The sequence below is a fragment of the Cervus canadensis genome, chromosome 19 (assembly GCF_019320065.1).
Source record: "Cervus canadensis isolate Bull #8, Minnesota chromosome 19, ASM1932006v1, whole genome shotgun sequence".
NCBI classification, from domain to species: domain Eukaryota; kingdom Metazoa; phylum Chordata; class Mammalia; order Artiodactyla; family Cervidae; genus Cervus; species Cervus canadensis.
Genome location: NC_057404.1, coordinates 52,515,228 through 52,542,719, shown reverse-complemented (window position 1 = coordinate 52,542,719; position 27,492 = coordinate 52,515,228).

Genomic DNA, 27,492 nt, shown 5'->3' with positions numbered 1-27,492 from the left:
ATGATACTTTCAACTTCATATCACAGCTATTTGAAATAACTACATAGACTTTAATAATATCAAAATTCATACTACTTTCTACAACAATTTTTCTTTAAATTTCTATAATTTTCTCCCTTTCTCAAACCCTGTCTTGGTCATGGCCTCCTCTTGTAACATTCTCAAAGTCTCAGACTGTGGCATACATATCTAGGTCATCTGTTCTGACTCGTTTTCTCTTCTTTTCATAGAGCATCTGTTAAAACACAATTTATTTTTCTAAGTCCAGCTTACATTTTACTCCTTTTTAAAAATACTCCTGTTCTGATATAAAAAACATAAAGGATGTTGTGCTCACTTGCACTCATTGAAAAAGGGGTGCATTGTTGGCCACGGTCTTATTAACCAGGTCAGTCATTTGCAGGACCCTTAGCACGATCCTCACAGGAATAATTTTGCAGCATAGGGCATGTGTGTAAAGCATAGCAAACTTATAACTGTTGTAGTCATAATTTCTTTCAACTACCTTTTATGCAGGTCTTTGCCAGGTGACACTAACTCTCCTGATATCTTTCATTATATCAAAGTCCATCCACCACTTCTCCTAAATTCTATGATAATCTTTGCCATCTTTTTTTCAATCACTTTCTGTTGGGTCTTCCCATCTATAGACTTCCATTTTAATATCCTGTGTGATACATCTTTTACTCCTTTGAAGCAAGTTAAGCACTATCGCTTGCTATGTCTTTTGTCATATATATGAGTCAAAACTGCTAATCAAAACAAAAAGGAAATTGCAGGTAGTGTTTACAGTGGTGTAAACCACACTTAATAATAAATTCAATTAAAGACAGTGAGTTAAATATTGGCTGAGAGATATAATAAAATAACACAAATAAAATTACAGATTGTGCTACAGTAAATTGTTCTATGTTTGTATATGCAAAACTGTCAGAAGCATTTCAGAAATAGCTCTATAATAAACCAGCAGGATGGCATAAATGACATATCCATGTGCAACATGTGGTATATCCATCAATAGATGCTCCACGAATTTCTGAATGTTATTTCATTCTCCCTTGGGTAGAGTTAAATGCTTTCTCAATTTCTATTCATAGCATTTAAATATTCTTCTATCACAAACACCAGTTTAGAAGATCTAGGGACTCCAAGAGTCACAGCTAGCTGTTTGTCCTCTGCATCCAGAGTGCTGCTCAGTATCTGGTACAGTCTATGTGTTCCTTAGTATTTGCTGAGTAAATGAATCAGCATACAGCATTTCTTCAGTAAAACAGAAATTCCCTAAACCTTGACAGGTATTAATGATAAAAGATATTCAACTAATACCTACTGAATCCATTACACTGGCACCTTAGTATTTGCAGAGGATTGGTGTCAGGATCCCCATGGGTACAAAAGTCCTGGATGTTCAGGTTCTTGCATATAATGGTGTGGTGCAGTCATCCCTCCATATCCGGAATCTGTGGAGTCAGTGAATCACGGGTGCAGAGAGTGGACTATATTAAGATCTGTTGGGTGTTTATTGTGTGCCATGATCTATGCTGTTCTAAATTAGAATTACTATAAGCAAATTGAAAATGATTCCCTACTACAATCACATCTATATATTCTCTTCTTTCCTAATTCTATCACTTAACATTTTTCTATAGAGAAAAATAATTATTGAGGACTGAGGTTTAGGAAGGCTATGACACAACATAAATGCCTCTTGAAAGTCATTTATGGTTAAAGCTTTTATTTATCTCTGATGTTAGACATAGTCCTCTTTTTTTTTTTTTTTCCAGTTTAATCTTCCATTAACAAAAGACAAGTTCTGATAGCGTAAGTATTTTGAGGGTGACTGAGGGGAAGATTGAGTGGTCAAAATGAAGATTTGCATTATAGAGTTTCTTTCTCCTGGAGAGGGCTCCCTATGTGGAAATAATTGCAAACTCTACTTGAAAGAAGGTATTTTTCAGTAGTTCAGGGTTGTGTGTAGTTCAAGACTGTGTTTGTCAGTGATCTTGTGTGGGAATGGCTGGAAGCTGTATGAAGTGAGGGAGATAATCGTAATTAAAAAGGTTGAAAAATATGTCTAAATTTAATTAGAATTTTAGGAGATAAAATATTTAAATGCAATAATTTCCTAACAAAACCTCTCTTTTATTTACATCCTCTCCTGCAGTCATTCGAAAAAATATTTGTTGAAAACTTACCAAATGCATGATCTTGTACTCAAGACTATGGATAACATAAGGAATAAAATACAATCCATGTCATCCACAATATAGTCTGAGAAAACTCATAATTTATAAGGCAGTCAAGAAAATGAAAAAACCAATTAGAGAATAATGAATGGTCATTATATATTTTCACTTTGCTCTAATACTTTACCCAAGGCAGAGTGATTCATTCCCCTGGTGAAGTTCTGGACATGTTCACAGAAGGAAAAAAAAAAAAACAACAACAACAACAACTGAAGGACCCTAAGCAATAAATAGGAATTCAACAATTCAAAAAGAAAGGGAAAATGTCAGGCAAAAGGAACAATATATATTTTTTTAAAAATGGGAATGCACAAATTTCTCTGGGAAAATCATGTCATTTGATGGGGCTAGATAATGATGTTGGCAAAGGAAGGGATGAAGAGAATGTGCAGAATATTAAGTAGAAGTAGGCTCGGAGAGACTGGGGAGAGCCTTACATGATGTAGACTTCAGGGAACCATCAAGATATTTTTATGTCTTTAATTGAGCAAAAGATGGGTGCCTCATTACCAAAAAGATACACAGTCATTACCCAGAGACAAACAGTGGCTGTGCTGCAGAACATCCTTTAAACCTCTATGCATAAAGTATATGTAACACATTTCATTTTTGTTGAAAATAAAACCCTGGATTATAATGTAGATACTTTTAATTACATGCTTTGAGTTTTATATAATGCATTCCTGTCAAAACATGCACTTTCACCATATTTTTAGTGAAAAAAAAAATCCCTTTGTGCTGATATTCAAGTCTTCCTTAATGTGGGAGGGTGTTATAATTAGGTCTACATTAGAAAATGACTGCAGTATTTTAGAAGAGAAATTAGATAAATAGAAACTAAGAACTGGCAATATTGTGGGATTAGAAAGATATTTCCCAAGCAAATCTGATAAAATTAGTGACAGGTTACACGTCAGAGGTGGGGGAGAGTGTAGAGTAAATGATAACTGAAGCTTTTTTTTTTTTCTAAACAATGTGGGAGCCAAGCAGAGCATAGGAATAAGTTTAAACAGAATAAAAAACACAGATGTTGACAAATAAGAAGACCCCAGGTACCTCCAACTGTCATAGAGTTAATGTACACCTGAAAAAATAACCCCAAACACCAAAAGGAACAAAAATACATTTTTTTTTTGTAATTGGATATCAAACTCAACATAGTGTACTGATCTTCTTATTGATTTTTAAAAATTGCATTAAAATTCACAATATTCTTGTAGAATGTCATGAGTTAATTTGTATTTATTGAATTTCTATTTTCCCATTCACTATCCCTCCCCAGTGGCACTCTGATTAGAACAAACATAGTAGTACCAGAGGAATTGGAGATCCTGCTCTTCAGGGCATGAGGAGTCTCTTATGATGTCCCATTCACCGGGTCTTCTTGACGCCTCCTTGACATGTGTGATTAATTGCCAGGAGCCCCTTTATTCTCAGCATCTTCCTCACCCATGTTGCTCAGGCTCTGCTCTCCAGCTGCCACCTCGCACCTCTCAAAAGAACTGAAATGTGCTTTATATTTAAATTTAGTTCTGTGATCAGGCTGAACCTGTCACACACCTGCCATCCTCATCTAATAATAGGCAAGTCTGAGAGAATACTAGGACTCCAAGTGTGTATTCAATACACTATCCATTGTGTGAAAATATTGGTGTGCTTCCTGAAACCTGAGTTGATGCATACATTTGTTTTCTGTTATACCCACTCTCCTTGCCATGGACATTCTTTTTATTAAACCCAGTCTTTAGCTAATGTTTGCTGTGTTTTCTTTACATGTATATTTACTTCAAATGGAAGATCACCAAATTTGACAATTAACTCCAGCCTTCAAGACTTTTGTACTTAAAGATTACATAAAGTAGTCGAGTAGACAGGTAATCAGGGTTAAATCAATAGTTACTAATTTTAAATTATACCTCAGTGCATCATATTTCCTGGATTTTGAAAAAAGAAATTAAATTAGTTAACTTGTCTTAGGACTTCTTCAAAAAGCATGAAAAATGGAGTGTTAGTAGGATACAATCGGTGCCTCTGAAAGTATTTCTATTAATGACACCTTAAGTGAACATCAATTATTACAGTGCTTTGTATTTAATTCCATTTAATTTTAAATAGAATTAATATTCCCATTTTCTAAGATGCTCACTAATTTTCCAAATATGAAAATGGGATTCATCAATTTTTATACCTGGAGATGACACTTAATAACATCAGGCCTAACCATTTCACTTATTTTTTAACACTGAGTTCAACAGAAGTGTAAAATATGGACAAGGCACCTTGGGTTTTGTACTGTACATGTGTTTCCTTTTGGTTAACCTTTTGAAACTGTTTCCCACATCACTTTCTGTCCCTTGCATACATTTCCTGCCACACGTCCAGGAGCAAGACATGAAGTCACCGATGAATATAAACAGTGATCTGTCCTTCTGTACAAGAGCCATATTCTCCCTGGGGAATCTACTGTGAACTCTGTGCTGCAATTCCCTCCTGTAGCTCCCATTTCTCTGCCCAACCAGCATGGAGGTTGAGTAAGGGAAGGTTTTTCTCCCCTGATTTCACAGTAGCATAAGTTCAGATCATTCTCAGGCAAAAAGACAGAGGTTCATAATATTGAATTAACTGCATTAAATGTTCTGAATAGACTCAAATATAATGTTGAGTCTATTTGAATGTATGAAATTGTGTTATATCTTTATAGCCTCCTTCAGTTCAGATCATAGAAAGTGCAGATCACATCTTTTACTACTTTAATAGGAATACAATAGGCACTGCCAAGGATATTTATTTAGGTGCTTTTCATAAATTTCAGGTACTTTTCTTTTTCACTTATTAATCATTTATCTATTTATTCATTTACTCATGCAATTGATCATTAATCATTTTTTTCCCAGTAGCATTGATTTTTAACTGGAAATTAAAAAATAGTCAGTCTTGAGGATTGGCAGATACAACTTAAAAACAAATTATTGATAATTGGATTCATATTGCAATTGCCCAATTTTATACAGCTAGCTATTTCAAATCCTAAAAGATGATGCTGTGAAAGTGCTGCACTCAATATGCCAGCAAATTTGGAAAACTCAGCAGTGGTCACAGGACTGGAAAAGGTCAGTTTTCATTCCTATCCCAAAGAAGAGCCATGCCAAAGAATGTTCAAACTATCACACAATTGCACTCATCTCACACGCTAGTAAAGTAATGCTCAAAATTCTCCAAGCCAGGCTTCAGCAATATATGAACTGTGAACTTCCAGATGTTCAAGCTGGATTTAGAAAAGGCAGAAGAACCAGAGATCAAATTGCCAACATTCACTGGATCATTGAGAAAGCAAGAAAGTTCTAGAAAAACATGTATTTCTGTGTTATTGACTATGCCAAAGCCTTTGACTGTGTGGACCACAACAAAGTGTGGAAAATTCTGAAAGAGGTGAGAATACCAGACCACCTGACCTGTCTACCTGTCTCCTGAGAAACCTGTATGCAGGTCAAGAGGTAACAGTTAGGACTGGACATGGAACAACAGACTGGTTCCAAATAGGAAAAGGAGTACGTCAAGGCTGTACTGCCACCCTGCTGGTTTAACTTATATGCAGAGAACATCATGTGAAATACCAGGCTGGGTGAAATGCAAGCTGGAATCAAGATTGTCAGGAGAAACATCAATAACCTCAGATATGCAGGTGACACCACCCTTATGGCAGAAAGCGAAGAACTAAAGAGCCTCTAATGAAAGTGAAAAAGGAGATAAAAAGTTGGCTTAAAACTCAACATTCCAAAAGCTAAGACCATGGCATCTGGCCCTATCACTTCATGGCAAATAGATGGGGAAACAATGGAAACAGGGAGAGAATATATTTTGGGGGGCTCCAAAATCACTGCAGAGGTGACTACAGCCATGAAATTGAAAGACACTTGCTCCTTGGAAGAAAAGCTATGACCAACCTAGATAGCATATTAAAAAGCAGAGACATTACTTTGCCAACAAAGTTCTGTATAGTGAAAGCTATGGTTTTTCCAGTAGGCATGTATGGATGTGAGAGTTGGACCATAAAGAGATCTGAGAGCCAAAGAATTGACGCTTTTGAACTGTGGTGTTGGCGAAGACTCTTGAGAGTCCCTTGGACTGCAAGGAGATCCAACCAGTCCATCCTAAAGGAGATCAATCCTGGGTGTTCATTGGAAGGACTGATGCTGGAGCTGAAACTCCAATAGTTTGGCCACCTGACGTGACGAACCAACTCATTGGAAAAGACCCTGATGCTGGAAAATATTTAAGGTGGGTGGAGAATGAAAGAGGATGAGATGGTTAGATGGCATCACCGACGTGATGGACATTAGTTTGAGTAAACTCTGGGAGTTGGTGATGGACAGGGAAGCTTGGCGTGCTGCAGTTCATGGGGTCACAAAGAGTCAGACACAGCTGAGAGACTGAACTGAATTGAGTTGACATCTTAATGAATTATGAATATTTCTAAGATCCTTCCTGGAAAGATGCCTCTACATAAGGAAATTAATTCTGTAGACTCATTTTTTTTTTCTGATAACAATACTAAGAAATTTCATGTTAGATATTTGATCTTTTAGATTTTCCATTCAAATAACAATCAAAAGATATGTTTGGTAATGCTTTGTAATTTGAGTTATTTATGGAGATATGTAATTGAACAAGTAGGAATCTCAGAGTGTAATGAGAAAACATATTTATTTCTCTCCCTTTTCTACTCATTTAAATCTGCTCTGTGAGAATAGAACTTTCCTGCCTCAGATGAAAGTTTTGACAGGTTAACTCTTTTGGTTACACTCAGTCTTCATTCAAATGGGAAGAAGGAACTCGCTTTAATAACTAACAAGGCCAGTCCAGCATGATAATTAAAAACTATGAGCTACCTTCAAAATAAATCTTGTCCTTTCTACCAGAATGAATCTTTCAGAAAGGAAGCTTGCCGAGGAAATGCATGGTTTCTATTTCCTGTCTAGATTACTACGCTCATCTGTCCCTCACTAGGCTGTGGAAAGGCTGCTCTAAGATGAAAAGGAGTAGGGGAATTGGTGAGAAAGGGGGTAAAGGACCGGGATTTGTTACTTGACAGATACTGATGTTTTTGGCATTGTATTTCTCTGTGCTTTTCAGGTCTTTAAAGCTAACTCTTTCTTGAATCATGTTCATGATGTGTTTTCACTTGGCTGATTATTTATAATTCCTCATCAGCTCTTGATTTTGTGATTTCAGTTCACTGAGCTATTTTCTGTTGGAATCCCCTTCGAAAATTCCTCTTTTGTAGGGGGATTTTTCCACTAGGAAGCTCAAGATACTTTATCAAACTGTGTTTAATATTGTGTGTACTCATTCTCTGATTGATGACCAACTCCTTAATGTTATAGACCATGTGTGTGTACTGCTATTTGTGTGTGTGTTTGCTTTAAAGGAATAGAAATTTGGAGAGGAATGGTAAAGAGATGAAGGCATGGGAAAAATCCTCAAGGTAAACAATCAGAACAAAGAGAAGTCAGCCACATAAATAATTATTTATTTGTTTTCTCTAAAATATAGTTCACTGACAATGTTGTCTTACTTTCAGGTGTATAGCAAAGTGATCAGGCTATATATATACTACATATATCAATTATAATGGGAAAGAAGTAAAACACTAAAAAATAAGTATATATATACTAAAAAATAAGTGTATATATATACTAAAATATAAGTATATATATAGTGAGAGGGAGAGAGAGAAAAGAACTATATGTATATCTATATAATGGAAAAGAATTCTATATAATGGAAAATTCTTTTTCATTATAATTTATTGCAATATACTGATATGTAGGTCCCTGTGTGATACAACAAATTTTTGTTGTTTATCTGTTGTTTATATAGTTAACAAATAATTCCATACTCCCAACTTACTAATTACATACTCCCAATTTATCCCTACCCTCCTTCACCTTTAGTAACCATAAGTTTACTTTCTATATCTGTTACTGTGTTTCTGTTTTGTAAGTGAGTTCATCATATAAGTAATTGAAATATGAAAAGTGATTAAATAAAATAGATAATGTGCTTTGAGAACATCGAACAAGGTCAAGTGAACACAAACATTGTGGAATGTGATAACATCCTTTCAAAAACGTTGCCTTAGGTGTTCATAAGATAACTGAGTAATAGTTCTGTTGGTTTTTGACTCTAGATAAGGAAAAGTAGAGAGCGCTCAGTTCAGTTCAGTAGCTCAGTCGTGTCCAACTCTCTGCGACCCCTTGGACTGCAGCACTCCAGGCCTCCCTGTCCATCACCAACTCCCAGAGTTTATTCAAACTCATGTCCATTGAGTCAGTGATGCCATCCAACCATCTCATCCTCTGTCATCCCCTTCTCCTCCTGCCTTCAATCTTTCCCAGCATCAGGGTCTTTTCAAATGAGTCAGCTCTTCTCATCAGGTGGCCAAAGTACTGAAGTTTCAGCTTCAACAGGCGGTGCTAGTGGGAAAGAATCTGCCTGCCAATGCAGGAGATATCAGAGACCCTGGGTTGGGAAGATCCCCTGAAGGAGGGCATGGCAGTCCACTCCAGATTCTTGCCTGGAGAATCCCATGGACAGAGCAGCCTGGTGGGCTACACTCCGTAGGGTTACGAAGAGTCAGACATGACTGAAATAACTGAGCATGCATGCAGCATGCTAGGAATAGTAAAAACCAGTACTATTAAATGTTTAACATATGCCATGTTTATACCATTTGCTTCTGACAGTTCTACGAGATAAATACATGAATATCATTTCATGTTTGAAATAAGGCAGTGGAAGTGTTTAAGTTAGCAACATTTCTGCATTCCTAAAGTCTAACTCCAGAGTCTTAACTTTTATTTTATGCTGCATATTTGGAAACAAGATACTGCTCATAAAGCTAAGCTGGCAGAATTAGCTTAAAGATGATTCCTTAGTGGTTGGTGCTCCTAACCATCTCACTTGATACTTAATACATTTTCTGAAGGAGCACATATATTATGAGATCCCCAAATTTGAGAGTAACTCAAAAATCTCCAGAAAATTTGTGGTCAAGGAACAGCAAGATAAATAATTTTTGAGCCTTTTAACCAAGTTGCTGATTCTCAGAGAGTATCAAACAGAAACAAAGACTATATTCCTTTAGGTTACGGCTGCTGCGTAGAGAATGGGGCAGAGTGAGAGGAAAAAGCAGGCTGTGTGCTGAGAGACTGTGAGATAGGAACTAGCAGAGGGCTTTCTTGTCCTTGTTCCACAGTTTTGCTGGAAATCTTCCACGAGAGAAGGTGATTCCTAAAGATACATTTTCTGTGGAATATGTTGGTTTTTTTGTTTTTTTGTTTTTTTTGTATTTTAAATATACCTACAATAGAGAGTTACAGTTTTCCTCAGGGATTTAAGAGTTGTCCTTATAACTTGGTGTATTTTAACGTGAGAGCTCAGAAATCAGTTATTATGGTGACTAGTGTATGCACACTCAGTTGCTCAGTTATGTCTGACTCATTTGTGACCTCATGGCCTGTAGCCTGTTAGGCTCCTCTGTCCATGGGATTTTTCAGGCAAGAATACTAGAGTGGGTTGCCATTTTCTCCTCCAGGGATTCTTCCTGACCCAGATGACTGGTAATATATAGATTAAAACTGGATATCTATCTTTGTATCGAGAGAGAGAGAGAGAGACTGTTTGAGGTATATACCAAAATATTTACATGAGAGCAGCTCTCAATAATAAGAATTGAAAACTGAGCCCTAGATAATAAAGAAAAAAGTCTGAAAAATATTTTTGATTGTGTTATGAGAAAATGAGTCTAAAATTCAGCATTAGTCTTAACAACTAATGAAATACTTTCTCAGAAAAGTATTAGAAACTCAACAGAAAATTATCTTCTAGTTTTATATAAATGGCTATGTGGTTATGATCACTATGCATCAAGAAGGATATGATGAAACCACAAATGGGCAATGAAACGTACCAATATGTAAGGGAAGGAAGATTCTCTCAGGAAATAGTAAAATGAGGAACTAATTTAAAATGAAAAATTAAGATGAGGGAGATGGAGAACAGAATTTCAAAATTATGTTTGTGAAACCATGAAGGTAACCTCAGAATTATTCACCAGTTGTCCACATGCAGGAAGAAGAAGTCTTGTAGCGAATGGATATTGTTTTACTGGCCAGACATACATCTCCCCTTCTTCTAGAAACAAAGCTACTTTGCCCCCGTGCAGAGCCGTGTCCCCACCACACAATCATCAGTTCCCACTATCAGTTTGCGGGAGATCAGGTATTGGTTCTGGTTTCGGTCTTCCCAGAAAACTACATCCAACTCAGTTGGAACCACGGAAACTCAGCGGTCAGGAATTGCTAGAATTGTTGAGAAAGGCAAATTCACTTTTTCTGGAATAGCTAATCTGGCAGAATATAATGTAATTTCTTAGGAGATAGCTTATATTAGATGAAAGGCAACAAAAGAGAATATCAAGATGGTGATCGGCAGAGAAAGAGTAAGTTGACGAATTCAGCTGAAAAGAGCCAGGTTTAGCTCAGGGTTTTTAGTGTATGAATCAATAAATTCTCTTTTTTATACTTTTAAATAATCTATTTTCCCCCAATTATTTTTATTAGTTGGAGGCTAACTGCTTTACAATATTATAGTGGTTTTTGCTATACATTGACATGAATCAGGCATGGATTTACATGTGTTCCCCATCCCGATCCCCCCTCCCACCTCCCTCCCCTTCCCATCCCTCTGGGTTTTCCCAGTGCACCAGCCCTGAGTACTTGTCTCAGGCATCCAACCTGGGCTGGTGATCTGTTTAACCCTTCATAATATACATATTTCGATGATGTTCTCTCAGATCATCCCACCCTCGCCTTCTCCCACAGAGTCCAAAAGTCTGGTCTATCCATCTGTGTCTCTTTTTCTGTCTTTTATATAGGGTTATCGTTACCATCTTTCTAAATTCCATATATATGTGTTTAGTATACTGTGTTGGTGTTTTTCTTTGTGGTTTACTTCACTCTGTATAATGGGCTCCAGTTTCACCCACCTCATTAGAACGGATTCAAATGAATTCTTTTTAACAGCTGAGTAATATTCCATGGTGTATATGTACCACAGCTTTCTTATGCATTCATCTGCTGATGGGCATCTAGGTTGCTTCCATGTCCTGGCTATTATAAACAGTCCTGTGATGAACACTGGGGTGCACGTGTCTCTTTCACTTCTGGTTTCCTCCGTGTGTATGCCCAGGAGTGGGATTTCTGGGTCATATGGCAGTTCTATTTCCAGTTTTTTAAGGAATCTCCACACTGTTCTCCATAGTGGCTGAACTAGTTTGCATTCCCACCAACAGTGTAAGAAGGTTCCCTTTTCTCCACACCCTCTCCAGCATTTATTGCTTGTAGACTTTTGTATAGCAGCCATTCTGACTGGTGTGTAATGGTACCTCACTGAGGTTTTGACTTGCATTTCTCTGATAATGAGTGATGTTGAGCCCAGAGATAAGTCCACATACCTATGGACACCTTATCTTTAACAAAGGAGGCAAGAATATACAATGGAAAAAAAACAATCTCTTTAACAAGTGGTGCTGGGAAAACTGGTCAACCACTTGTAAAAGAATGAAACTAGAACACTTTCTAACACCATACACAAAAATAAACTCAAAATGGATTAAAGATCTAAATGTAAGACCAGAAACTATAAAACTCCTAGAGGAGAACATAGGCAAAACACTGTCCGACATAAACCACAGCAGCATCCTCTATGACCCACCTCCCAGAATATTGGAAATAAAAGCAAAAATAAACAAACAGGATCTAATTAAACTTAAAAGCTTTTGCACAACAAAGGAAACTATAAGCAAGGTGAAAAGACAGCCTTCAGAATGGGAGAAAATAATAGCAAACGAAGCAACAGACAAAGGATTAATCTCAAAAATATACAAAGCAGCTCCTGCAGCTCAATTCCAGAAAAATAAATGACCCAATCAAAAAATGGGCCAAAGATCTAAACAGACATTTCTCCAAAGAAGACATACAGATGGCTAACAAACACATAAATAATCTATTTTTGAAATGTGCAACAAATTACAAATTACACCATAATGAAGTTTGAGACTTTGGATGGTTCTTAAAGGTCATATAGGCCACTCTCAAACTTATACAATTCAATTAATAAATGAATATGTAGTTTCTACTTGAATTTTTTTGCATACTTCCTTCTGTACAAAGTAACTCTTTCTACTGAAAGATAGCTTAGCTGTAAAGCTATTTCTTGCATTGAAATGAAATGTGTCCCCTTTCAAATTCAAACTATTATTTCTCACTCTATTCTCAACCAATAAAGACAATTTCAATTAAACTATTACATTACATTTTCCTTTAAACTATTCCAAATATGATCAATCTATTAAAATATTTTTCATCCATATATATATAAATGGCTTACTGTGGTGCCAAGTACAGTGCTTGGCAAGAGATATAGGAACAATCTAGGTAAAGAAAAATTTATCCTCCCATAAATCATACTCTCTGTATGAGGAATAAGTAGATATGTAAAAATAAAGTAATGTTTATTGCTGTGACCATGAATGAACAAAATGATGAGAAGATGGTACCCTGGGAAGGAAAAATAGATACAGCGAAGGATCAAGGCATTCATCTTTTAATAGAAAATATTTCAGCTGAAACCTAAATGATATTAAAAAGGGACATCATGAGAAAACATGAAGAAAAAGCATTTCACACAGACAGGCAAAGCATCTCCAGACACATGATCACCAGGAGAAAACTGTTTTACTTATTTTCTGATTTCTCATGCCCTCTTTTCTGATACAGTCTAGAATTTTGTTCACCCAAAGTGTAAGTCCCAGAGATACATATATTTTTAACTAATTTTTAATGAACTCAAGTACAGGAAAATTATTATTTCCTATGATCTGATCCTCCAGTTCAATTAATGCAGCCCGAGATTGCATTAGCCTTTTTGGCAGTCAGATCGCATTATTGATTCATATTAATGAAGTACCATTTCAGTACAATTTTTAAAAATAATTTTTACCAGGTAATTAGTTTCAGCAATATGGCTCCTTTTCCTTGCACTCTTGGGAAGAGCTAAAATAAAGAATTGGGACTTTTGCAACAGAATTGTATAAAATAGTTATAATTAACATCAAAAAACTTTAATTCACTTGCTGTTGTATGAGTCTGGAAAATCTTTCTGTTCTTACTCTGCAAACAAATTCTTGATTTTTCTAGATTTTCACCTGCAGGCTTACAATGACTGGAGATAGGGAAGGCTTTCTGTTTAGAATTCATTGACTCTTTGCCTTTCTGAGATGACTCATTCGTTGCAGTCCCCATAATCGTCCTTCTTCCTGTGCTGCTGGGATTCTCCATGCTACGGTGATAAGCCGATCTGCACTGCTAGAACTCGCCATCCAGATACTAGAAACTTTCACTACTTTCACATAAACAAAAGATATGATTTTATTTATTTTTTTTAATTTTGTGATCATCTTTTTATCTTTTTCCGGTTCCTACCAGGTGCCTGCACCTTCAACATTCTGCTGTCCCAGAAAAGGTTATTCCTAATCTTTAATGGTCAGAATTTCTCTCTAATCAAATCTACAAACTTCTTTCCCTTTAGCACTTGCCATGCCTCTGTTTTTCTGTGGTTTTATTTGATTTTGTGTGTGTGTGAATAATCTGTAGTGAGATTGCACAGTAATAATGACATTAGCTAGCAATCCTCTTGGGATATTTCTACAGAAAATAATCTTCCACTGTCTTCATGATCATTGCTGCTCAGGGCTCAATTATAACTCTTAGAATAATGAAATTTCTATCCTCATTTCATAGGGTAGAACATGGATTATGATAAAGGCTTGTTGGATGGGTTGGTCTTTGAAGATAAATATTATAATTATATGGATTAAGTAGGTCATATCAATGCATGTTATTTACAGACATAGTTCAAAGTAAAGAAGAAGGAGAAAAAAAAGAAATTGCCATGACAATTGCACATGGTATGACCTTCAACTTGCTGATACATCTGCTGAAGTCATAGCTTGATATGTGGGCTTAGCTTTACCAACTACACCCAAGAGCATACTTAAGAGTCTTCAAAAAGTAACTTCTAGAAAACTTTTAGCCAAACCATAAACATTAATAGTAATATCAATAATTACTATATGTGATTTTATAGATAGCATGACTCAAATTTCTAATGTGTTACATTCTTTTATCTTAAATTTCTGACTTTCCTAGAAGTAAGAAGAATAGCTTGGACACTTATTTTCCAGGAAACATCATGTTGACATGCCATGATCGAAAAACTGACATTTTTTTATTTTTTAAACTTCATAGTCTTCCTAAATATTGTAAGACTTCTCTAAATTACTATTTTGTTAATATCCTAGCTATCTGTTCCCTGTATTATAGCCCTTGTTAATATCTAATACTGGGTTTACATAGTAGTAAAGAGATTAGGATAAAGAGGGTCAGCTGTTTCAGGCAAGGCATGGAATGTCTGGAAGTCACCATAACCAGAATCTACCTTCAGTTATTAAAAAATAAAACACAATTTTCCTACTTAACCCAGAGGTAATCTGACTTTAGAACACTAATTCCCACTAACTAATCTCACAAGAGACTGATAGACACAACTCAGCTTTAAGTATCAATTTATATTGAAAAATATTAATATAGAGGTATTAAGAAATTAAAAAAATAAACTGAGTAAATCCTAAGCTCAAGCATTAATTTGTTGTTGTAGTTCAGTTACTAAGTCATGTATGACTCTCCCACTAACTAATCTCACAAGAGACTGATAGACACAACTCAGCTTTAACTATCAATTTATATTGAAAAATATTAATATAGAGGTATTAAGAAATTAAAAAAATAAACTGAGTAAATCCTAAGCTCAAGCATTAATTTGTTGTTGTAGTTCAGCTACTAAGTCATGTATGACTCTTTGCAACCCCATGGACTGCAGCATGCCAGGCTCCCCTCTCCTTCTCTGTCTCCTGGAGTTTGCTCAGTTTCATGTCTATTGACTCTGTGATGCTATCTAACCATCTCATCCACAGCTAATATAATGTCTGTAACTTGCTCAATTTTATTACACATCTGATCGCTCAGTTGGTAAAGAATCTACCTGCAATGCAGGAGTCCCCGGTTCAATTCCTTGGTTGGGAAGATCCATTAGAGAAGTGATAGGCTACCCACCCCAGTATTCTTGGGCTTCCCTTATGGCTCAGCTGGTAAAGAATAAGCCTGTAATGAGGGAGATCAGGATTTGATCCCCGGGTTTGGAAGATCCCCTGGAGAAGGGAAAGGTTACCCACTCCAGTATTCTGGCCTGGAGAATTCCACAGACAGTCCATGGGGTTGCAGAGAGTCAGACACGACTGAGCGACTTTCACTTCACTTCACTCTGAATAGAAGTTAATATGCAGGGTGACAGTACACAGCCTTGACCTACTCCTTCCCCAATTTGGAATCAGTCCATTGTTCCATGTCCAGTTCTAACTGTTGCTTCTTGATCTGCATACAGGTTTTTCAGGAGACAAGTAAGGTGGTCTGGTATTCCCATCTCAAAGAATTTTCCACAGTTTGTTGTGATCTACACAGTCAAAGGCTTTGGCATAATCAATAAAGCAGAAGTAGGTATTTTTTCTGGAATTCTCTTGCTTTTTCTATGATCCAACAGATGTTGACAATTTGATCTCTGGTTCCTCTGCCTTTTGTAAATCCAGCTGGAGCATCTGGAAGTTCACAGTTCATATACTGTTGAAGCCTGGCTTGGAGAATTTTAAGCATTACTTTGCTAGTGTGTGAGATGAGTGCAATTGTGTGATAGCTTGGACATTCTTTGGTATTACCCTTCTTTGGGATTGGAATGAAAACAGACCTTCTCCAGTACCGTGGCCACTGCTGAGTTTTCCAGATTTGCTGACATATTCAGTGCAGCACCTTCACAGCATTATCTTTTAGGATTTTAAATAGATCAACTGGAATTCTATCTCCTCCACTAGCTTTGCTCATAGTGATGCTTCCTAAAGCCCATTTGAGTTTGCATTCTTGGATATCTGGCTCTAGGTGAATGATTACACCATCATGGTTATCTGGGTCAATAAGACCTTTTTTGTATATTTCTTCTGTGTATTCTTGCCACCACTTCTTAATATCTTCTGCTTCTGTTAGGTCCATACTATTTCTGCCCTTTATTGGGCCCATCTTTCCATGATGTGTTCCCTTGGTATGTCTAATTTTCTTGAAGAGATCTCTAGTCTTTCCCATTCTATTGTCTTCCTCTATGTCTTTGCATTGATCACTGAGAAAGGCTTTCTTATCTCTCCTTGCTATTCTTTAGAAATCTGCATTCATATGGGTATATCTTTTCTTTTCTCCTTTGCCTTTTGCTTCTCTTATTTTCATAGCAATTTGTAAGACCTCCTCAGACAAGCATTTTGCCTTTTTTCATTTCTTTTTCTTTGGGATGATCTTGATCACTGCCTCCTGTACAATGTTACAAACCTCCATCCATAGTTCTTCAGGCACCCTATCAGATGTAAGCCCTTGAATCTATTTGTCACTTCCACTGTATAGTCATAAAGGATTTGATTTAGGTCCTACCTGAATGGTCTATTGGTTTTTCCCTACTTTCTTCAATTTAAGTCTGATTTCAGCAATAAGGAGTTCATGATCTGAGCCACAGTCATCTCCTGGTCTTGTTTTTGATGACTGTATAGAGCTTCTCCATCTTTGGCTGCAAAGAATATAGTCAATCTGATTTCAGTATTGACCATCTGGTGATGTCCACGTGTAGAGTCTTCTCTTGTGTTGTTGGAAGAGGGTGTTTGCTATAACCAGTGCGTTCTCTTGGCAAAACTCTATTAGTCTTTGCCCTGCTTCATTCTGTACTCCAAGGCCAAATTTTCCTGCTACTCCAGGTAACTCTTGACTTTCTACTTTTGCATTCCAGTCCCCTATGATGAAAAGACATCTTTTTGGGGTGTTAGTTCCAGATGGCCTTGTAGGTCTTCATAGAACTGTTCAACTTCAGTTTCTTCAGCGTTACTGGTTGGGGCACAGACTTGGATTACTGTGAATGGTTTGACTTGGAAACAAACAGAGTTCATGCTGTCATTTTTGAGATTGCATCCAAGTACTGCATTTCAGACTCTTTTGTTGACTATGATGGCTACTCCATTTCTTCTAAGGGATTCTTGCCCACAGTAGTAGATATAATGGTCATCTGAATTGAATTACAGATGCTCAAATACTCACAAGCTATATCATTTGCTCATGTCAGAGAAGAGAGAGAGGGAGTGAGAAAGAAAGAAGGAGGAAAGGCAAGCATAGAAAGGAGAATAGACAGAAAAAAGATGAAAGGGACGACAGAAGGAAAGAAGGAAAAAGGAAGGAAGGGGAAAAATAAAACCAACAATGGTGTTCTTCCAACTGTTAATACCTCAGCCATCGATTTATTTTTAAATAAATTTTATAACAGAAATATTGAATAAGAGAACTAAAATTTATGCTATATATCTTATCTTTTTAAGTATATCTGAAGTTTTCAGATAACCATTGGACTTTTTACTCATTTAATGTAAATCTTCTCCTTTATATCACAATGCATATTAACATGGCACCTCTAGATAAAAAAGGAGTAGCAGCATTTCAATTTCCTAGAAATTGGCATACACTTGTCACAATAAAATCGTTAAAAATGCATAATAATACCTTATCTCTTGGACATTCTAAACTATAAACCTTCTGGAAGCTAAGAACAATAGAAACAACCCTGCCTCATTGTTTTGTCTATTTAGACTGTCTCTATCTCTGACATAATGTCTCTAAATAAAATAAAAGAATTATTTTGTAAACAATATTTTGGCTGGCAACCTTGAGGCCTCTGTTATTAATGGTTCTGTCAGAACTTCTACTAAAAGTGTTTCTGACTTTTACAGCCTCAAAGCATATTTGAAAGAACCCTGCCCATCTACGTATATATACAGAAGAGCTTCCAGCTTGAAATTCAGATACCACCTGAATTAGTTCAGGGTTTACATTGTTAATATTTAATTGGGCATTTGCAAAGGAGATATGCTGAGCTTCGGAGTATATATTTAGGTAAAGGAGTCAGCAAACCATAGACAGACACCTATCTCTTGGCTGTACGTCTATCTTTATCTCATAAAAGCTTCTCTCATATTAAATTAATGCCAAAAATAGATAATGCATTTTTAAGTTGTATATTTCTTTTTCATAAGTTGTATTTGATGTTACTTTTGCAGTATCAAGGTGGTGATAATATTGTAACAGTCAGTATTCAAAGAGTAGTTTTACTTAGACTGTATATGCTTAACCTAAAAATTATCCATTATTCTCAAGCAGTAATTTATAATAGTGATGATAACCACAAATAATGTCAAAAGAGGAAAGAGAGCACTGTTTTTGTATATTCACAATTAGTTCAAGCTTGAGTGTGAGCTTTTGATTCATATTAAGTTTTTCTTATTTGAGGGGCTTCTTTGGGGGCTCAGACAGTTAAGAATCTGCCTGCAGTGCAGGAGACTAGGGTTTGAGACCTGGGTTGTACCCTCTCTAGTATTCTTACCTGGAAAAACCCCATGGACAGAGAGCCTGGCAGGCTACAGCCCATGGGATCGCAAAGAGTCAGACACAACTGAGCAACTAACACTAGCTAGTTTTCCCCCTTCTTCTTTCAGTCCAGGGAAGTTTATTACTAAGGGAGAGGTGAGCATGCTAGCAATTTAAAAATAATACAGCCTTCAATTTTGATACTGAATAATAACTTTTATATCAATGATTTTAATGTATGATGTAGTTATTTCACTGATTTAAATAGATGGAGTGTTTTTACTGAGCTTTAAACGTAAGAGATATATTGATTGTGAACAAAAACTTTCAGGCGGGGAAAGTATATTTTAATAAAAGTTGACAAGAGTAACTCTCAAAATGTTTTGCCAAGGAATGTCATGTTTAGGAGCCTGGACCCTGAATCCAGATTGTCTGGGTTTAAATCCCTGCTCGTCCCTTGTGAGGGGCTAAATAGAGAGACTCGTTTAACCTCCCTGCTTGTTTCTCTGTTGGTAAATACTGTGTTGAAAATGAAAGCAGTTCACAAATGAAGAATGTCTGGTGTATAACATGAATGCAACGAGTGTTCATAACTTGGAATAGCAAGAGTGCACCTGAGCTTGTGTGTGTCTGCATATCTCTTTGCATAACTAGTAAAAATAAGGCAGGTAGAAGAATAATATCCAAGACTGCCTTTTCCATTTTTCCAGTGTATGAGCATATATTACAATAATTAAGTAATCATGCAGATTGTGAAGGAGTAGTTGTTTTTAGATATATAAACCCAGTGACTAATTTAATCTCTGTACATTAAGATATATACCCATTATATATATATGAATGGCCTGCCATTTTTTCCCCCTAGAAGGGTATTATTTCAGATTTAAAAAAAAATGTTTTAAGAGATTTAAGATCCCATAATGAAATATTTTATGTATTTTCAAATAGTATTACACAAAAGGAAACAAACTTTGTGAAGCATTTTGCTTTTGTTGAGAAAAATAAAAAAAAAACTTTTTTTTTCGGTTTGCTTTATACCAAATTTAATTAAAATGGTATGGAGAAGTCTATTAAAATTTAAGAGTTAGAGAAATTGTATATATTACAAATATTTTTATATTAAAACATAAAACATTAAAGAGAAATGAAACAAGAATTCCCTTTTTCTTCAAAATTAACTACTCAGATTTTTACCTTTGGTAGAACTAATGAAAACTAGTAAGCTTCAATGATAAGTTTAAATAGAATTTTATCTCTTCATGTATATGAATAACATGATAGTGAGTTATATATTGATTTTTATTAAGTTCTTTGAAAATAACATCATATTATGTAACTTTTTTGTCCTTCTAACATTGAGGATTGGCACCTGTTTAAAAATATAAATTTTTTAGGAGTAAAGTCATTACTGCATTTCACCTATAGTTATTTTAGCCACAGTAAATATTTGTACATTTTATGGAATCTTTTTTACAAAAATATTTAAATTACAGAGTGCATATATTTTTAAAAAATAGATAGTTTTTTTTTTTACTTTACAATTGCTTGTATCTGAAATAACCCCTTAGCTGATAAAATTGATAAAACAACAGTTCAGTAGCTTAACTGCAGCCAGTTATTTATACTCCAAAAAGCCAAATGACACTGATTGCAACCACATAATTGATGAGTTAAATGAGTTTTATGTTCCCAAAACAATTTTAAAGCTGAGTAACCCAAATTTATTAGCCATATCCAGATGGAATATAAAGTCAATATATTGCTATTTATGTATCAAGTCAGAGAAAATTATTAAGGATGATTTCAGTCTTGGATGGTTAGGGTAGGAGACCTTGGTTAAATTCTGAGGCTATAATTCAAGGAAATTTTGGTAGCTTCAAAGCTAGTGTAACAAATAAGATAACTGTGCTGTAATAGACTTTAGCTGAATTATTTTCTTGACTGAAAAAAATGTACAACTGAAGTTGAAGTAGCAACTTTATAAAACATTTCAAGATATACTGTTGGAAAGAAGTATTTTATTCAGGCTTATTAGTAAATAAGCCTTCATATTCATGGAACTTATAAAAATTATATATAGATAGATATTTTTATACAACTAAAATAAACATGAGCTATTGGCAAGTATTTAAAAATCAGTCTATTTTAGCACCATTTTATAATTGAAAATTGGAAAGATATTTTCTAAGAATGGTAAAGTACTAAATGGCTTTAGCTGAAAATAATAGCATGCATCTTGATCCTTAATAATTATCATGAACATAATAATCATTATATATCAAAAGATATTAAAGGGTACATGAAAAGGAAGATTAAAAATGCATTTTTTCATAGACACCAGGGTTTTTCATTCTAGTTTTAAGTGATATTAGATAGAAAACATGGGAATCAGCTCCTAAACTTCAAGTTATTCACTGTAATTGTGGACAAGATAGTTAAATCCTCAGGATAGTATGTTCAAGCATACTTTATTTCAAACTGTACCTGCATAGCCCATTAATATGTAATGTCAAGAAAAGTGAAGATTTGAGATTTTATCCTATAACAAGGTAGCAAGTTAATTTGCAAGGGTTTCATGAATGCTTGGAGAACATATGAGGCTCCTGGGTCAGAAACAAAGAACTGTATTAGATATAGCACTTCAGGTGGTATTAGTAATTAGCATATTTGTGTCAGTTTCCTTTGCTTCCCAGTTCCACAAAGACAAAGAAGATTGGCTTGGGTGGATGACTTCACTTATAATGGGCTGTGTTTTAGGAAAAGAATCTGAGCATAAGCAGGCCTATCTTATACTCCAGAGAGAAAATTATTTTTATTATACTAGGCAATAAGCATGTTTCCCCTTTGCTCCAGAGGAAGACAAAGTATCTTCAAAGGCTGCTCACTATACAAACAGCCTTGAAAAGATACCCAGAACAAAATGGCAGCCAGTGTCTATTGCAAGGTATACAGAATTGTGAGTACTATGAAAGCATGTCTTCCAACAGAATAAGCACTATTCATTTATTCAAAAATATTATTGGGGTTCCCAGGTGGTGCAATGGTAAAGAATCTGCCAGCCAATGCAGGAGACAAGAGACATGGGTTTGATCTCTGGGTCAGAAAGATCCCCCTAGTGGAGGAATTGACAACCCACCCCAGTATTCTTGCCTGGAGAATTTCAGGGATGGATGAGCCCGGTGGTCCTCATTCCATGGGGTCACAAAGAGTCAGACACGACTGAGCAACTGATCATGCACACACGCACTGTATCTAGACACTTTTCTAGGCATTCACAGCACAGAGGTAGACAGTCCAGCTCTCTGCTCTTGTGAAGGTCCCTTGCTGTCAGGCCGTAAGCAAGACAGAGAATTCCAGGAAGTGTTTAGGTTAATGACACTAAAAGACACTCAGTATCTGTAAGAAAATCATATAATTGGGTCAGAGAAGGATTTTTTGAGATCTCTTTTGAAACTGAAATCATAAGATCTAGGGAAATAAGAATCATGATAGATGGAAAAGTGAGAAAGAAGGCCCTGAGAGTTGAATAAAAATAAAGATGGTATGTTAATAAGTTTGAAATAGACATACAGACAAATTCCTACACAAATATATATTTTACCTTTTTCAAGATGAAATATAAAGCATAAAAACCCCTATAGCCATTGAAGAAATCGTATCAATATTTGAAAATTTTTCTTTCAGAGCAAATGTGTTTGACACACAATTTTTAGAAAATAATCAACAAGTATACCTGAGAATTCTAATATAATGTAAACTTCTCAAAATAAGAAGGGATATAAAAAGAAGGAAACATTCCCCAACACAGTGTATAATCCTGGTGTGAATTTAATGCTTAAATCAGAAGAATGGAGTGTGGAAAGGATATTAATGGCCAATCCCTATTCAGAAACAAAGAATAAAAACCTATCAATAAAATATTATTGAATAAAGAAAAGACTTTCAAATAGGAAAGGTGGCCAACTTGTTCTGCATATTGTTGAGAGCTCGTGGCTCATGATTACAATTCTCGGCACTTCATTCCTTGTGACCTTAACCAAGACTGTTCTCAATGAAAAGGTGGAGAAGAAAGTCCAATTAGCATGAGTTGAGGAGGAAACAAGAGTATCAAGTGACATCATGCATATCAAACCAGTTCTTTTACTTTAAAGTGTTAAGATGCAGCTCAGATGTCTTCTCTCTGAAATCTTTCTTAATTCTTCAGACTCAATAAAATGTCCATTCTCTGATTTTAGTGCTTATCGTGTTTGTGGTTAATAGAGTGCCACTCCATAGTCGTTCAATACCTGTCTCATCTCTTCTCTTTCTGTCAAAACTATGTCTTTGTGTGTTGAAAGTGATTGGTAGAAGATTTATAAATCAAGTTAAATTGATTTGGAGTGTAAGGTAATATTAAAATTTATTGAATTTAATAATTGTGCATCTTTTAAAGGATTCACATTATTATTAATAAGACCTAGATTCATTCATAACCAGTGATATTGTAACAGCATGCCAACAGCTCCATATATTGGCATAAGCATAGTACCACATTTAGATATGTGTTCAAATGCAAGTACATTAGTTAAACTCACCATCATGATGTTTTCGTAAAGATCATGTAATATTTGGAGGCTACTTAGGTTGTCAAAGCAAGGCAACAGGAGACCATTTTCACACTATTTATAAGTGTTAAAAATACAGCCTATGTAGGGGTAAGTGTGTAAACAACTCAAAATAATAAAATTTTAATCCAAACTTTATTCAAGCTTTATCACAACTTGGAACAAAACTAAATATAGAACTGAATGTGACTTTCTCTGCCATCAAAAGCATGCTTTCTCTGAAACTTTACATTTTTCAATTTAGCTTCTCTAGAATAACAGTTGATGAGAGTACTTGTTTTCACTTCCTCATTTGGATAATAAAACATAGATCTTTGAAGATGTGTGGTTTTGTTTATGTTTTATTTTGATTTATAATAATACTCTCTTGGCAAGACCAAGGGATGTTTATAAGTGGAAATGAAAGTAGTTTTTGTTTGACTATCATCTCTTTTTTACATGCCTGAACAAAGCTCTATGAAAGTGTCATACATATAAAAACTTACTTAGCCAAAACCAGTCCCTTGCTTTAAAAAAACCTATCTCATAATTTCTATTCTGTATATATTTTTGCTTCACTATATTTATATCACATACAAAACTTTGAAGACAGTTTGCTTATAAAGGTGATTACAAAGGAATGTAAAACATTTCTTTGGGCAATCTAGGGAAATATATTTTTTTAATCAATGTGTGTACATCTGGATATGGTATCTTTTGTAAAATACCTGAGAGAAATTGAATAGGTGCTAACTGATCTGTTCTTCCATTTCATAGTTAGGCCTGAGTTACTGGTTTAGTTTCAAATCATACATTCAAGAAAATATATTGAAAAAAATTATATATATTTGAAAATGTCTCAGCTATTAAAAGTTGAGGTCCTTGTTAATAAAGAAGATCATGGTTTTCAGATACTAATAAAATTCAGGTATATATTAACAGATAGTCTGGGCTTCGCAGGTGGTGTCAGTGGTAAAGAATCCACATGCCAATGCAGGAGACACAAGAGACCTGGGTTCAATCCCTGGGTCGGGAAGATCCCCTGGAAAAGGAAATGGCAACCCACTCCAGTATTCTTGCCTGGGAAATCCCATGGACAGAGGAGCCTGGAGGGCTACAGTCCATGGGGTTCACAAAGAGCAAACATGTACACATTATGTACACATATATATACCCTAATTAAGGTTTGGGAATTCTGATTCATTGGAAGGAAATGATGAGATTCACAGTGATGAAGTCATTTTTGCTTCATTCTCACTTCTTGCTTTGTTTGCTGTCCCATACCCCACTTCCTTTTCTAGCCAACCTTCTCAACCTCTTCAGTTTTCTATTTCAGAAATACCTTCTTGAGCCCAATCAGATATTATTTTCATTCTGCCACTACCTGAAAAGTTAATTAATTACTTCCACTCTGCCCAATCTAATTATCATTTCTCAGTCCCTCCTCTTTGACTTATTAGCAATATCTTGCAGTCAAATGCTCTACCACTGGGCTTATTAGCAATATTTTGAATCCCCTTTATCTTTGAAACATTATCTCTGCTTGTCTTCTGAACCCACATTTTCCAGGTTTTTAATTTGTTTCCTTATCTGGTTGCTCCTTCTTATTCTGTTTTAATAGTGCTGTATAATCTCCCCATACTGTAATGCCTCAGCAGTTAGACCTTTCACCTCTTTTCTTTTCCATCTTCATCCAAGCCCTTAGTGATATCATCCAATTGTATTATTTTTGAATAGCATTTTATAGTAATGACGACTATGTGTATATGTCTACAGTTCTCTCCTGAACTTTAGATTCATAATCACCTAAGTAATAAGTGTTTTGGTTTTGATTCTTATAAACATTCTAAACTTAAAATCCCTAAAGCTGAGCCTTTTAATCACCAACCATCCCTCCACATCACCACCACTCAAGCTGTCTCTTCTCAGAAAGTTGCCCTTTCATGAATAGCAACCTTATCATTTCAGATATTCAGGCCAAAACCTTTGGTAGCCCTTCAAGTCTCTTTCTTTCCACCTCTTTTCCAATTTCCAGAAACTAGTCTCCTAATGTCTTCTGTGACCACATTTCAAGCTGTTTTCCCACATAGCAGTAAGATAATCCTGTTAAAACATAATTCATAAAACATAGAACCCTTGGGGACTTCCCTGGTGGTCCAGTGGTTAAGACTATGATTCCAATGCAAGGGGCAAAGGTTCAATCCCTGGTCGGGGAACTGAAATCCCACATGCTGTGCAGCGTGACCTAAAATAAAATAAAATAAAAATAAAGGACCTTGTGTCCCCCAGAACATTAAAAAAATAAAATGAACCCTTGAATAGGCCTCTAGTTCACTATATATCAAAGATTTTAGAGATGTCTAAGCAAATACATGCTTAGACATGGAACAACAGACTGGTTGCAAATAGGAAAAGGAGTACGTCAAGGCTATATATTGTCACCCTGCTTATTTAATTTCTATGCAGAGTACATCATGAGAAACACTGGGCTGGAAGAAGCACAGGCTAGAATCAAGATTGCCCAGAGAAATATCGATAAACTCAGATATGCAGATGACACCACCCTTATGGCAGAAAGTGAAGAAAAACTAAAAAGCCTCTTGATAAAAGTGAAAGAGGAGAGTCAAATAATTGGCTTAAAGCTCAACATTCAGAAAACTAAGACCATGGCATCTGGTCCCATTACTTCATGGGAAATAGATGGGGAAACAGTGGAAAGAGTGGCTGACTTCATTTTGGGGGGCTCCAAAATCACTGCAGATGGTGATTTCAGCCATGAAATTAAAAGACGCTTACTCCTTGGAAGGAAAGTTATGACCAACCTAGACAGCATATTAAAAAGCAGAGACATTACTTTGCCAACAAAGGTCCGTCTAGTCAAGGCTATGGTTTTTCCAGTGGTCACATATGGATGTGAGAGTTGGACTATAAAGAAAGCTGAGCGCCGAAGAATTGATATTTTGAACTGTGGTGTTAGAGAAGACTCTTGAGAGTCTTTTGGACTGCAAGGAGATCCAACCAGCCCATCCTAAAGGAGATCAGTCCTGGGTGTTCACTGGAAGAACTGATGCTGAAGCTGAAACTCCAGTACTTTGGCCACCTCATGCAAAGGGTTGACTCATTGGAAAAGACCCTGATGCTGGGAGGGATTGGGGGCAGGAGGAGAAGGGGACAACAGAGGATGAGATGGCTGGATGGCATCACCGACTCGATGGGCATGAGTCTGAGTAAACTCCGGGAGTTGGCGATGGACAGGGAGGCCTGGCGTGCTGCGATTCATGGGGTCACAAAGAGTCGGACACGACTGAGCGACTGAACTGAACTGAGCTGATATTTGAATGCAATCCACAGCCCCGCTGTTCTGGACTCACACCAGCCGTGCTCCTGAGCCACTCTTGCTCTGCCTGGAATTCTGCCCTGCCTGTCTGCGTGCCTTGACACTTGTCCAGATCTTTACTAAAATGCCATTTGATTTATTGAAGCTTTTCTTTGCTGTTCTGTTAAAATGGCAATTTGTTCCGTTCCTTATTTTTCTTCCTTACATTTATCACCATATAATATGCGACTTATTTTACGTACATGTTGTGGTGTGTGTGTGCGCACGCACGCTTAGTCATGTCCAACTCTTTGTGACCCTTTGGACTGTTGCCCGCAAGGCTCCTCTGTTCATGACATTTCCCAGGCAAGAAGACTGGAGTGGGTCACCATTTTCTCCTCTAGAGAATCTTCCACACCCAGGGATTGAAACCACGTCCCTTATGTCTCCTGCATTGACAGGTGGATTCCTTACCACTAGTTAGACCTGGGATACACATTATATATTTTGTTATTTCCTGATTCACTCCACTAAAATGTAAATTCATAAATGACATCTAATTCTGTAAAATTGTGATTTTGTACATTTCAAAAACACCTTTTTTGTTATTCTGATACCTTTTGATTTCAATAACAAAGACAGACTTGACTTCATTACTTGCTACTGATCAGTTTTTTCTATTTACTTTCACACTTCTTGAAATTAAGAAAAATTGATGTCTTAATGTGGAA